The 15,225-nt window shown below is 39.4% G+C and overlaps 1 pseudogene; it reads right to left on the bottom strand.

Moving 5' to 3' along the window:
* Nucleotides 1–11,385: 11,385 nt before the first annotated feature.
* On the bottom strand, nucleotides 11,386–13,894 carry LOC149166927 (SPX domain-containing membrane protein At4g22990 pseudogene; annotated as a pseudogene).
* Between the last annotated feature and the right edge of the window lie 1,331 nt (nucleotides 13,895–15,225).

The raw sequence follows: 15,225 nt of genomic DNA, 5'->3' as shown, positions 1-15,225 counted from the left end.
ATATGACAACAGCAGTATATAAGTGACTCATCATCAAGTGAGGAAAATGTGTATTCAAGCTTTGTACTTCTCCTTGTCCTTATGAAGATCACCATGTAAGCACCATATATGCATCATCAAGGAATCAACCATAAATCTGATCTGATCATCAACTATGTAACCCCAAGAATCATATGTGATTTTATCATAGACAACTCACAACCACATCATAGCAAGATATATCATTTAGCCATATAAGAATCATCACCAAGGACTATTAACCATAATGCCAACAATGATTTATTAAAGGCATATGCTCCCCCTCAACCTGTGCCATCTGTTAGATCTGATCATGCATATATCAACAATAAGCATCAAGACATCATCATCATCATCAAGTTAGGATCAAAACACTTCTAGACATCTTACAAGTATCAAAACATTTTTACACATCCTCAGCAGACTGTAACTATTAACCAATAGAGCAAATAATGGACTGAATCATATCAGATCCCTTTTCTGAGCCTGTCCCCACTGCTTTTCCTCAGACTGACATATACGCGACTTTGCAGTGTCTAACTCGCGTATATACGCGACTTCCCTTTAAGGAACTTGCGTATGAGATTCAGGACACTGAAGTTTTACACCTTCAGCTCCCCCTGAGTCTGATATGTCTGTGCTGTGCTGTGTCTCAGTACATTGTGCTGACTGTACTTTCCTCCATATCTTCAAGTGTGATGAGGTTTTCTCCTTTTGGTGTGATGTCCATCCTTTGTTCCTGCATTCCTTTGCTATATGTCCAGGTTTGTTACATGTATAACATCTTACATGTTTCATATTCCTCCTGTAGCAATCAGCAGCTTTGTGACCATACATATTGCAAGCAAAGCAATATCCATTAAAGTACCTTGATTGAGGTGACCTGTCCGCATAATAGTCTTGAACTCTTCTTCTTCTACATCTAGCTGCAACATGTCCAAGATTATGACATACATAACATTCAACATTATTCATAGGAGGAGTAAAAGATTTTCTTTGAGGAGTCTCTTTCCTTGATTGTTGATGGGGTTGACCTTTCATCTCCTTGTTGATCATTTTAGATTTCTCTTTAGAGTTCCTTGCCTCACCTTGTGAACTAGATTCACCTTCAACAGATTCATGAAAACCAAGACCAGTCTTGATAGCAGGAGACCTTTGACTACTAAGAATATCATCCAAGGCTTTAGTACTATCTTGAAATCTCAAAAGTTTATCCTTTTCTTCTAATTTACCTTTCAAGATATTTACCTCAACTTGAAGTTGTTCCTCCTTTTCTAGACATTGCTTCTTCATGTCTTCTCCATCTTTCCTTCCTTCTTCCAACTGATGCCTTAATTTGAGAATCTCCTTTTCTTGTTCTTCATTCAGATCCTGCTGCATTTGACGAACTGGGAAGGCACATTCTAGTTGAGATTTTAAGCTGGTGACTTCGTTTTCTTGTTTTGCAATAGCTTGGAGTAGATCTGTATTCTGCTTCTTTGATTCTTCAAGATCTCCTTTTAGTGAGGGGATTGTAGCTTCAAGATTTTCATAGTAGCTGGATCTATCTTTGAGTTTCTTGATGGTTGTGCTTCTTTCGTTGACTTCTTTTCTTAATGATGTCACTTCATGCTGCAATTTTTGACATTGGTCTTCCTTGTCCTTGAGTAGCTTTCTTACCTTGTTTCCTTCTTCTAGTTGGGCCTTTAGTTTGGTAACTTCTTCTTTGAAAGCACATTCCCTTTTGTTCAATAGATCTTGTTGATCTTTAACTTTGTCTGCAAGCCTTCTAAATACTGCCTCTATTTGACACTTTTCTTGCTCACCCATAAAAGCATGTTCAGTAGTTTCACTATCACTTCCATCACTTTCACAAGGAAATATAGCAGGAACATCAGAGGATAATACATTCATACCTGATAATGATTCTGAATCTAATTCTGAATCTGATTCTGAATCTGAAGAACTTCTTATACCTAATCCCCAATCGACTCTCCCACTGTCATAGATCTTCTGAGATGTCTTCTTCTTCTTATGAGCTTTCTTCTTAAGCTTCTTTCCCATTGTTCCACGGATCTCCTTCAAGCGATCAAGCTTCTACCAAAGGACCTGCTCTGATACCAATTGTTGGAAATAATACTGAGAGGGGGGGGTGAATCAGTATTATCAGATCAATCAAACTTTTCAATTTCATACTCAGAAACATATACGCTACTTCAATTAAGTGAACCCGCGTGTACACGCTACTGTATCTAATGAAACTCGCGTATATCCAGAGATCTTATAATTCAGTTAGCTTAATCTTCAGTAAATGCATCAGATCATTATTAAGCATATTAACACTAAACAGGTGCAGAATAACAGAACAGAACATCACACAAGAGCCACACACATGAACACAAAGATATAAGGTGGAAACCCAATATGGGTGAAAACCACCTGCTGCAAGTCATCTCAATCTTCTTCTTAATAAGAAAATCCTTTTACAATATTTGTACTGGTGCAGTCTTATACCAGTACGGGAGCTACAACCCCCTTTGCTCTTGTACTAGCCGATCCATTTACTAGTACGCAGGCTGCTACCTGCTACAATGCTCCAAAGATCTCCTTTAGCTTTTGTACTAGCTTAGATACTAATACGTAGGTGCTTGCCTACAATCTTCTCACCTCCAGGTACCACGTTTCATCAATTTTCAGACTGGATACACTGAAGCACAACACATAATCTGTAAGGCCACTTTTCATCCAATTTTCATACTGGACCCATAACTATCATTGAAGCTCAAAACAATCATCAAACTCTGAATCACTGAAACCCTGTTAACAACAGTCACCAGAGCACAGAGCAGACACAGAACTCTGTAATAACCATCAGATCCATCTGCAACTTCAAATATTAAGATTTACAATGTATACGCTACTTCGATGAATCAAACCCGCGTGTATACGCGCTTTTATCACAGCCAACCCGCGTACAGATCTAAAAATAATTTCTCATAACTTACAGCTGTACCAGACATCAGACATACTCATAACACTTATAGAACAATACATGCGTCAGTATGTAGATCTAGAATAAGCATCATAAAGATAGTTCATTTCAAACCATTTGATCCCGATCTCTCCTTAGATCTTGTTCTCCATCAACCGGTGAGATCTCTCCTTAGCTCAGATCAAGCAATGCATCATCAACCCATAACCCTGCATACTGGATCTAATGCTTCATCAGATATTCAAGACATTTCAGATACTCTTGCCTAATGATTTCCTTCCCTTTATATAGCCTTAGGCCTTGTTCAATACCAAGAGCCAAAACCATAGAAATCCAATACCATCAACTTCAAAACTAGGGATCAACACGTCCGCCGAGACGCCAAGGTCCAAAACCATAGGCACAACTTTCAAGGAATAACCGCCATGGACCAAAGGTACTTTTCCACATACACGCGCTTTTGCTGAAGCCAACCAGCGTGTACACGCGACTTGGGCTTAACAAACCTGCGTGTATGAACTTTCTCTTCTTCTTATAGTCTGATCATCAATTCCTTGCTGCTGACCTTCTGCACTATGATTTGTCATCAGTGTGGTTTGCCATCAAGGACAACACTTGTCTCATAATGCCAACAAAATGTCGCGCAAGTCACTGAGCTCCCCCAAGACAAATACGCCAATCCGCTGCTGATGGAGAGATGGAATTGCAAGCAGGCCATGGTTAAAGCCTGACAAATCACTGTACTGGCTATAGTGTAACCCTAAATGCCGCGCAAGTCGCTGAGCTCCCCCAAGACAAATACGCCAATCCGCTAAATCCGCTAAATCTGAGCTGAGGTAATCCGAGCTTACCCGGGCAGAGGGCTTTCTTGCATACCGGAAAAAGGAAAGAGAAATCTTCATAGTGTAGCCGAAGCACATGTCTGTCTCTAGATCTGTTTGAGATAGGGCCGACACCCTAGCTCTAATTAGGAGGGAATTAGGTCTAACAGAGTAAGCACATGTCTGTCTCTAGATCTGTTTGAGATAGGGCCGACACCCTAGCTCTAATTAGGAGGGAATTAGGTCTAACAGAGTGTTGCCTCACTGAGGTCATGCTTTTCTCAAAGTTCCTAGAGTTCAGGCGCTTTGCCGAAACTTGATTGAAATGACATAGGTCAACCCTTGTTAACCAATGTGGAGAGGGCCAGGCTAATAGGGGTTACTTTCTTTTCCGCGGGAAGCTGGCATCATGCCTAGCCAAATGACGGTATCAACCCATTTTCCATTGGCAGGAGTCGAACCTGCACAATAAGGCTCTTCCAGGAGCTATTTTCCTTTGTGCATACTAGCTCCAAGGCATGTTGGACATAGCAGGACTCGAACCATGCGACACTAAGGTTTAGGAGGTTTAGGCTCGTGCTCATACCGACGAGTGAGGGTTTTTGATTCTCAACAACGGGAGCGGGCTACAATGGCCAAAGTACCAGTTATTGTAGAAAGACAGTTTTAGAAAGACTCTAGAAGGAGATTCAATCATTTGGGTGGATGCAAGTGAATTGGTTAGCTAGGAGGTAGACATGTTGGACATGCAAAAGAGACATAGGTAAAGACATTGGGTATGCAAAAAGGACGAGAGGAAAGCAGGTGGTAAAATTGTGGGCCCACAGGAGTTTATGTGTTTGAAATATATTTTTGTATTATACATTTTTTTTTGCATGCGTTACAAGTGTCTTTTTAAAAACTCTGTCTTTAGTTACAAGTGTCTTTTTAAAAACTATGTCTTTAATTACAAGTGTCTTTTTAAAAACTCTGTCTTTAGCTTGATACGTTACAGTTTGTCTTTGCTTTTATACATTACAGTTTCATAGCAGTGAACTGCTACAGCTTTTGAGGTGCAGTTTAATTTGACAGGCTTTGAAGTTCATCTTTATTTTATTTTTGGGCTTGCGGTTGTTTAGGATTTCTCTGCATCGTTTTCGCACTGTTTTGGCAGTAATCCTTGAAATGTATATGCATTTCATCTATGTTAGGTACTAATTTCATTAATGATATTTTTCATTTGCCATTTTCTAGGGTTCAAATCACAAGTCGGGCCAGCTCAATCTACAAGTCAAGCCATTTGTAAACACTTCTTTTAAGAAGTGGGCAGTAAATCTATCATCATATAGGTGCATCAATCTTCATGGAAGTTGTTATCACAAAATCAAGCACTGAAGGCTGCCAATCAGTAAGACTCTGTGTAACTATTTCAAACCAGGCTTTTGACTAAGGCTTAGCCTCCTTAGTGTGAGAGGGCTCTCTCAAAGGTTATGAATGTTGACTAATGACAAGATGGCTAACTCTTATAAGACACATGAAAAGTATGCTGGCTGGACAAACATTAAATTGATTCCCATTGGGCTTATGGAGTCACTCATATCTTAGTAAACAATAACACTATCTTTCATAGAAATTAGGGCACTTAACATCTAAATGTTCAAACATAACTTACATGAAACCACAGTTTGCAAAGGCATACAGGAAGTCAGAGCATGATCCATGAGTTCTGAGTGATTATGCATTTACCAAACTGTAAAAGAACATTAAAGAAAATATACCATCACACATTTGAACAAGAAGATCCATTGTGAATCCTGAGAAGAAAAACAGTCCTCTGTATTACTAAAACTCTGTTTACACACAAGCCAAAACAGTCTTCAAAATATCCAACCCTTATTACATAGATCATTCCCCTCTATATAGACACATACTTCTAACTACTTAGAGCTTCTACCTCCAGCATGAGGGGAGCTCGATGATTGCCACTAATTACACCTATTTGCTTTTAACAAACTCATAAATTCAATAAGGAACTAACTGTAGTGTTTAAGAGTCCTAAACCAACCATAACTCTAACTCTATCTTCTTCATAAATTGATTCCTCCTTGCAGCTTTGACACCTAGCTTTCTCTTCGTTCAGCTGAGATGGCATGAGATGGCATAAGATGGGCAATTAATGTCCCATGCTAGCTTTGAATACCGAAGGCTTTGATCTGTTCTGTATTGGCTGAAAATATCCCTAAATTTTCGGTTCTGGTCCCCCATCACCGAGTATGCAGCAGTGGATACTTTAATTCTTTAATAACCCAAGAGAATAGGGTAACACCATGCTCCTGATATGCTGGAGGCTTCCTTGGTAGACAGGTGTGCCAACCAAAACTTTTCGTATGCAGCTCTTCTCCAAACCCTAATCACCGAGAATAAAGTGGCTTTATAACCAAAAATCTTAAACTTAGGTTAAAAGATTTCACCTTTTGTTAAAGGTACACCTGGCAAATGTTGAATGGCTGTAGCAGCTTCCTTTGATCCCTTTCATGTCACTGAGGTGTTCCCTTTGCAAATTTCTGATTCTCCCATCAAACTGTTTGCCTGCGTTTTAAAAACAACACCTACAGCAGTTTCGCAGTTTCGTAGCGCGCTGCGAAACTGTTTTAAACAATTTCAATTTCCCCTGAGATTTTAACTGCTCTGCCACCTTGCTCACAAATAACTTATCAATGCTCATAACATTCATGCTTGAAATTCTTGCAAATCCTGGAGCGGATGACATTACAGTTAAATGAAATTCATCAGCAGAAAAATCTCTAAACTAATGCATTTCATTCATTGTGCGGACGAGAGAGCTTTCCTAGGAGAAACCTTTTGTCAAATACTACCAGCTATTCAACATTCGATTCTGTGCATTGCCTGCAAATTGGAGGGCAGTAGTCGGTCAACTAAAGTTACACTCGAAACCCTTTAACTTGCTACTTTTAGCAACTGCACTAAGTTCATTCAAAATGTATTCTTTTGCCTTGGGATTTTGGCACAATGCAGTAAAATCTCCAGTTTGTCCATTATTTGTGGCCCAACTTTCAAGTGCTCTTTGATTAGGTATAACAACAGCAACTAGACAAGATTCGAAGCTATTTCCGTAAACCCAAATCGAATCAATAGCAGAACACTGGCCATACACATTCTTGAGATTTTCCACTGCAACATATTCTCCTTGTGAAAGCTTAAATATATTTTTTTTCTATCAATGATTTTTAGTGCTCCATTCGCGTGCCACTCCCCAATGTCACCTCTCCACGCGGTACTTCTGAAAGTGCATCATATCCCATTTCAGGGACAGACTCAAGGCAGACATCAACTGGAACCAGTGTTGCACGTTTCACACCTCTCCCAACCACACCAAGATGCGTTACATTACCACTGGAAGGGACTGCTGGTAGACTAGGCTGATTAAAACCCTTGTTTGTCGTAGCTTCTACTTCATGAGAGGAATTCACACTTATACAAGCATTTTTATCCTCAGAAGCGTTCTTATCATCATAAAGAGCCTGAAGAACCTCAGACAACGGTGGAGCTGACATCATCGCTTTGATATCTTCAATCTTATCTGAAAGATCTAACATTAGACCTTTAAGCACATCAACCTCATCATCCATGGCAGTTGTAGCCAGTGTACCAGTATGGAGATCTCCCTCGGGAACATTATTTGTCTGTGCATATTTGCCAGAACTTTCACCTTTGGATGTCTCAGCTTCATTTGTATACAAGTTGGGATCTTAAATAGCTTAGTGCATCTAGGATCTTGTTTTGCATCTGTAGAGCCAAACATATCTTAAAACATATTTGTGAAATATGACGACTGTTTGGTTCTTCCAAGCGTTCTAATATAGAAAGAGCTCTCAAGTAATCACTTGCAGAAGTCTGAAAATCCTCTCTTTCCAATGATGCATCTTCTAAGGCACTATACCACGACCAACATCTTCTAAATCTTGATATGCTTTCCTTCTTATGATTGGCACCTTATTCAAAAGCCACCTTTCTATTAACCTCAGCTGTCATTGACAGTGGAACTGATTGAGGACTTTTATCCTGGTTAACAAGCTTTAAACTTCTCACTAGAAGGCAAGCAAGCCTGTAGCCATAACTCAAATGAATTACAAACTTCACCATCAATTTGCAGAAACAGGCTTTTCTATGCATATATCATATTCCCACAGAACCCATAGGAGACAAAGGTGATATGGGTGAGATATTGGCTATGGATTTGAACAATTCCCCAATTTCGTAGCGCAGCCAGTGCAAAGTCGGTGTTTTTCGCTACGAAATCACTAAAACAGGTTGCGCTGCGAAACTGCTAAAGGATTGTTGCGCTGCGAAAACACTTTGTCCTTAAGCTAGTCTGAGCCATTTTGGCAACAGAATTTTTAGTGATAACAGTGGCTCCACTTGGGATAGTGTGCCCTTGTGGTACACTAAGAACTCGCAGGTCCAGTGCCTTATAAAACTTATTTGACAAACATCTTCTTTAAGTTCCTTGGGCCTTCACCTCAGGCTTTAGCTGGATGATCACTGTAGGAGAAAGAAAACTATATCTACTGAAAAAAAAAAAAAAATGCTCAGTCACCTTGAGCTTATTTGCACTTTCCTACCTACCTACCCTATCAGCTGCAAGCTCCACTTGTAGCTCAAGCAACATGATATTTCCAATAAAGCCAATCAATTGTCTTCTCTGATATTGGAGGCTCTTGACTGCATTCAACCTCAAAATAACCATGGTAGTGAGATGACCACATCAACTCATAATATACTTGATCTTCATAATGCAAATGAAAATGAAAGACCGGAGTACAAAGCTTGTTCATATATTCACTTAAATCAATCACTAAAACCTTTATAAATAGAAGAAATTTATAAATAGCTGAAACAGAAATAAACAAGGGGTTGGATGTTTTGGAGAAGACCGTTTTGGTTTATGTATAAACAAATTTCAGTAATGCAAATGACTGTGTTTTCTTCTCAGGATTCACAATGGATTTTCTTGTTCAAATGTGTGATGGTATTCTTTCTTTAAGGTTCTTTTACAGTTTTGTTAATGCATAATCACTCAGAACTCATGGATCATGCTCTGACTTCCTGTATGCCTTGGCAAACTGTGGTTTCAAAGTTATGTTTGAACATTTAGATGTTAAGTGCCCTGATTTCTATGAAAAGATAGTGTTATTGTTTACTGAGATATAAGAGACTCCATAAGCCCAATGGGACTAAATTCAATGTTGTCCAGCCAGCATATTTTTCATGTGTCTTATAAGAGTTAGCCATCTGAATGAGAGTTTGCCACCACCTCTGACCTATCTATCCATTCCTCCAAAAACATAAGCCATAAGTCTTGAAATGACTTAACGGATTTGATAGGAAAACTTTCAATCCATTGTTTACATTTCCCTTGAAGTGAATCATAGAATAACATAATGCAAACATCCTCATGTTTAACTCTAAGAAGCTCTGAAAATTCACAAAAATCTGATATATGCTTCAAAGTTAAACTCAAATCTTCTCCGTTGAATTTTGGACCATTCCTTAGAAAATATGCATCCTTGGGAAAATGATTTGGGAAACCATGAATTCTTGAAAAATCTATGCATGCATACCTTGAAATAAGAATGGTAGCATCTGGGTACTTCATAACTCCAGTGGAATCACCATGAACCTATGAATTTCGAATTCTTCAACAATGGAGTCGCCAAGGTAGTTTTGTAGCCTCAAAAACCTTCTGAGCTCCTGCTACCTTCAGAAGTTCAGCTTCATAATTTCGGGAATGAATAATCTTCAGGCTCCCGGCAGACGCACCAAAATATATGTTTAAAATGTTATCACAAAATCAAGCACTGGAAGGCTGCTGACCAGGTAGACTCTGTGTAACTGTTTCAAACTAGACTTTTGACTAAGGCTTAGCCTCCTTAGCCTGAGAGGGCTCTCTCAAAAGGTTATTGATTTTGGCTATTGATGAGATGGCTAACTCTTGCAAAGTAAATTTAACAAATATGTTGGCTGGACAGACATTACAAAAACTTCCATTGGGCTTATGGAGTTAATCATCCTTCAGTAAACTATAACACTACTCATTCATAGAAGTCAGGGCATGTAATGTTTAAATACTCAAAACACATCTCATAAAAACCTCAGCTTATAAATACACACAGGAAGTCAGAGCAGCAAAGTGAATTCTGAGTGATTGTGTATCTATACAACTGTAAAAACATAAAGGATAAAACAAAACCACATATCTTGAGCATTTGAAACACTGTATGAATCTTGAGAAGAAAAGCAGTCACTTGTATTACTGAAAATGAGTTTGTACACAAGCCAAAATAACACTCTGTTTTCTCAAATATCCAACCCTTTGTCTATTTCTGTTTCAGCGATTTATAAAGTTCTTCTGCCTAACTGAGGTTCCTCCTCCAGCGTGAGGGGAACTCCAATTCTGCCTGTGATGACACCTACTAACATTTGAAACTAACTAATTAATACAACAGACTGTTAATTGACAGCTCTAGAATCCTATAACAATTAGGATTCTAATTTGTCATCATGCTGAATAGCATTTATTACAATCAAGGTAGTACTCCTACGAGAAAAAAGAGAAAACAGGTTCATTCTCTGACATCTGGTTCCCTTCTGGCGGTGGCTGTGATGGACCTTTAATGCTTCATGTTTGTCTTCAATGTCACATGTTCTCCAATCCCCTGAACATAGGAAACTGCCCCTGTTTGTCGGTCCTTCTCAACATAAGGTTGGCGAATCCATAATAATAAATAGTTGTGATATAGCTTCCAATCACTGAATTGTAGACACCTGTCTGGTTAACATCTATAGGTGCCAAGCACTTGAGTCCACTGTAATAATCTCCAAGAAGGCAATGTACACGAAGTAGACCAATAATACTAAAGTATCCCAGAACCTTCAGAACATTGCTTCCTCCCTTGTAGTCATATCCATCAATTGCAGTAAATGTTAAATTACCTTCTTTCTCTTCCTCTAGGATCTGGATGATCACAGACTTCTCAACAAGAGCCTGTAGATAGTTGAGCACACCATAGACATTCCACACCTCATCACATTCCCGCAGAAAAGCTAGTTCTTGATCAGTCTTCTGTGTTAGTAGAAAACAAAGGGAAAATATCTGTCACAGGCATTTCTGCTTTTTTCACCAACTCTCCTCAATTTGACAAGCTAAACTCTGTGCCTTTTCCACTTTTATCAAGAAGGTATTCAAAGATTTCAAATTATTTCACCATTGTATTGAACTTCACTTCTTGAGCAGAGACTTGAACAGAAAAACTCAAATCTTCAATATTAGCTTCTAAATAGATTTCCTCTTCATCCAAGGAGCCAGTCTCCCGTTGCAAGCATTCAGCCCTTGAACTTTCCAGGTGTGACACAAGATTGGATACAGAGTTGACCATTAAAACATCCAATTCTCTAGGAAGTGGACACTCCCCCGCGCAAACATCATGGCAATCATTTTTGAGACACTGAATGTGATCTTCCCCGCCAGCAAATTTGAAATATTCTGGCATGTCAGCTATAGTTACATAACTGAAAACAGGCCAACTTGATTTCAGAAAGAATGAAAGTATAAATTACTAGTAGAGAAAATTGTAAGTGTAGCCAGTTGCGATGAGTGAAATAACTCCAATGATCAATGTAGACAGCAGTGTTACATTCAGAAGTAAACCCTGCCCCAGGTAACCTGCTTATGTTATTGTACCATCTGCAAGCACTCGAGCCAATGTTCCAGCTTCTGTGGACAGCAAACCACCGTTGTAGGTCCCTCGTGCTAACCTTGAGGACATGACCTTTGATAATAAGAAAAGGTTCACACCTTCAAGAACTTCTGCAGATACAAATGTGATAAATGCTCCACTCACATACTGTGCAACTGAGTAGGGGAATATTATATTGAAGCTTAGCAGGATACCAACGCATGTAAACACTTCAGCAGCAAATAAAATTTGCCTGTCCTCAAACATGTTGCTGATATAGTTGCCAACAACAACATTGACTGGTAAAAGTGTTAATCCAAGCAATGCAAGGAATATTGCAACTGAGCTGGTAGTCCAATTGAAGTAGTATGCTGTGACAACACTCGACTCAGAAAACAATATCTCCATTGCATACTTGAGCATAAAATATATCAAAACTTGCACCTTTACAGGTGGCGTGACTAATTTATATGCCTCAACAATTGAACTTGCAGGTTTTCGACTGTCTTCTGAAGACTCTACACTGTCATCAATTTCTAGCTCAACCTCCTCATCTATAAATTTTTCCGAAGTCCGTGAGCTTAAAAGAAGAGGTTGGGTCAACCCATCCTTAACAGCATCTTCCTCTGCTTGTCCTCCACTGCTAGCCTCGCCAGTGTGATCTTCTTCATCCTCGTGGGAAGGTTCTTTAAATGATATCCAAAGCCACAAAAGATATACAAACCATGCTGCTGCCATTACCCAGCCAGGCAGTGTATTTTCATTAAGAGTAATTCCAAAAAATGACTTATTAATCTGGAGGATTCCAGCAAAAGCAGGTCCAGCAGTCATTCCTAGTGCACTGGCACTTACAAATGCAGCAGAGGCCTTTAAGCGTGTTTTCAATGGTACACAGTCGCTGATGTAGCGTCTGTTGACGGCTCTTGCAGAACCACCCGTTGCTGTCGAGAAGGTATGAGCACCGATCCAGAGGCAAGGGTGGATGCAACAGTAATAGCACCAAACACAGAATAAGTCAAACTCCACAAACCGCTATTAGCAGGACCCGCATGCAAACTCCTTGTACAAATTAAAGTTAATCCCTTCTGACCCTTAAAACCATATCAGAAAACTGATCAATGCGAAATCGTTCCATAGAAATAATGAGCTTAAAATCCTTGCAGCGCATCCAACTTTCTTAAGGACATATCATAAAAAATTCCGGGCAGCATATATAAAAGCCCCGTTATCTGGTGATTCTGCTTCATATTATTCCTTTCCCTAAGTTTTCTGAGATCCCGGTTTTAAACTAATGCCCAAAAAAATGTTATGAACCCATCGCTGGAAATACAGAGCAAGGAATTGTTCATTCAGAAGTTTGAATTCTCCCAATCGACTTGGACACCGCTTTCGACATCAAAGGAAACACCATAATCCACACCATCGCGACCTGCTCTCATGCCAACATGGCATCCAAAAAGAACTGCCGGTAGAAGACACAATCTCCGGTACTGAGGAGGGACAATAAAGTGGCCGCCGTCTCAAAAAAAACAAATCATGCCGACCTTGCAAAAGCCGGTTATAGCGTGCGCTTTCCCATTGAAAAATGTCCCCGGAAACTTATAAACGATACGCTTCAAAATGGCCGCAAGCTCTCGTTCTTTTGCAGTCTCTAGAGAAAATGTATACTCGGGCCAGCGGCAAAGAATGATTGCATATTCATTTAAAGTCTCCTTAATGCGTTCATACATCTTCTCGACAAATGGTATTGTTAAATGTGGTGTTGTGACACCTGTCCAACGGATCTTATCAAGCTTACAGGAATCAAGCAATGAAAGCCGTTTGCCCTGAATCCACAGGATTATGTATAAGTGAAACGACTCCTTTGCATCAACCCCTCCCATTACCGGACAGATATTCCAGTTAGCTAGATCTCTCTGAAAATCCGCTGTTGCAATAACAAGATCTGCCACAGGCGGAGAAAGGCCTGATGGTGGGCATGCAACAAGAAATGCCCGTAGTCGATTGCAAAGATCCACACTGTATATGGGAGCACAAATATTTGGAAGATCTAGAGAGCTTGGGAGTATATGTTGATTGTGGATCTCAATATCAGTGCGTAGTTCATTACAAATATTCATGCACAATGCCTTCATTTTCAAATACGTTGTTGAAACAGTTAATGCATCCATCAAAACACCTTCATTGCTATTTGTCACAAACTCATCTGTCTCTGCCATGTGTCTTTTAGATCTCTTCCTAGCAGCAGCCTGGAAATAGCTGCATAATGTTAATTGTGCCTCGGGAGATAGTATATCATGAAGAAGAGAGTATATCTTTACAGCAGGAGTAAGAGCTAAAGCAACCATTCTATATACATTTTCAAGATAGAAAAAACCCCCTAAAGAAGAAGAACAAAAACACCAAGAAGAAGAAGCTAAGATCGAGCCCGCCAGCGAAGATGTCGCAGATCAGCGAATCCCCAATTTCGTAGCGCAGCCAGTGCAAAATATGAATTATGCGCTACGAAACCACCTAAACATGTTGCGCTGCGAAACTGCTAAAGGGATCTATGCGCTGCGGAAACACTTTGTCCTTAAGCTAGTCTGAGCAATTTTGGCAACAGAATTTTCAGTGATAACAGTGGCTCCACTTGGGATAGTGTGCCCTTGTGGTACACTAAGAACTCGCAGGTCCAGTGCCTTATCCTCTTATGATAAACAAAAATTTATTTGACAAACATCTTCTTCAAGCTTCTTGGGCCTTCACCTCGGGCTTAAGCTTGATGATGACTGCAGGAGAAAGAAATCTATATCTACTAAAAAAAAAATTGCTCAGTCAACCTTGAGCTTATTTGCACTTTCCTACCTACCTACCCTATCAATTTCAAACTTCTTTCAGCTCAATCAATGTGAAATTTCCAATGTAGCCAATCATTTGTCTTATCTGATATTTGATTTCTTTGACTGCATCGGAGTTTAGAGCCAATATGATAGTATGATGACCGCTGCCACTGAAACTGTCTCTGATCTTTATAGGAAAACTGAAACACTGGAGAGTAAAACTCTTCCATGTAGTCAGCTATAAGATCCCAGAATACATGATCAGCTAGATTTTTCTTGTAACTTTCTGGCTGTGCAAATTGATCTTCAACAACAGTGTACTCTTCCTCAATCGTGAAAGAGAAAGGAAGCAATACTCTCTCCTTATGTTCTGCCATAGAAAGCTGCTGAAAATAATGATCATGATTATGAAGACTATATGCCTGAATTTGACCTTCTAAACCTTCTATGTCTTTCTCAATGTCTTTGGAAAATTCATCCAAAAATTTCATCTTATCCTCTGCCTTGCAGTCAAATGATTTTAGATACGAGGACAAGGACAAAGAAAAATTTTCATTTGTTTCTCCATTACTATGATCATTATTCCATTGTTTGAAACCTTGAACTGAAGGAGAGTTTGCCACCACCTCTGACCTATCTATCCATTCCTCCAAAAACATAAGCCATAAGTCTTGAAATGACTTAACGGATTTGATAGAAAACTTTCAATCCATTGTTTACATTTCCCTTGAAGTGAATCATAGAATAACATAATGCAAACATCCTCATGTTTAACTCTAAGAAGCTCTGAAAATTCACAAAAATCTGATATATGCTTCAAAGTTAAACTCAAATCTTCTCCGTTGAATTTTGGACCA

This window comes from Pinus tabuliformis, chromosome 5_1 (genome assembly GCF_031772625.1).
Source record: "Pinus tabuliformis cultivar Carrire ecotype Pingquan chromosome 5_1, CPIR1, whole genome shotgun sequence".
NCBI classification, from domain to species: Eukaryota; Viridiplantae; Streptophyta; class Pinopsida; order Pinales; family Pinaceae; genus Pinus; species Pinus tabuliformis.
The sequence above is the reverse complement of the archived record's forward strand: the minus strand, read 5'-3'. Positions and strand labels throughout refer to the sequence as shown.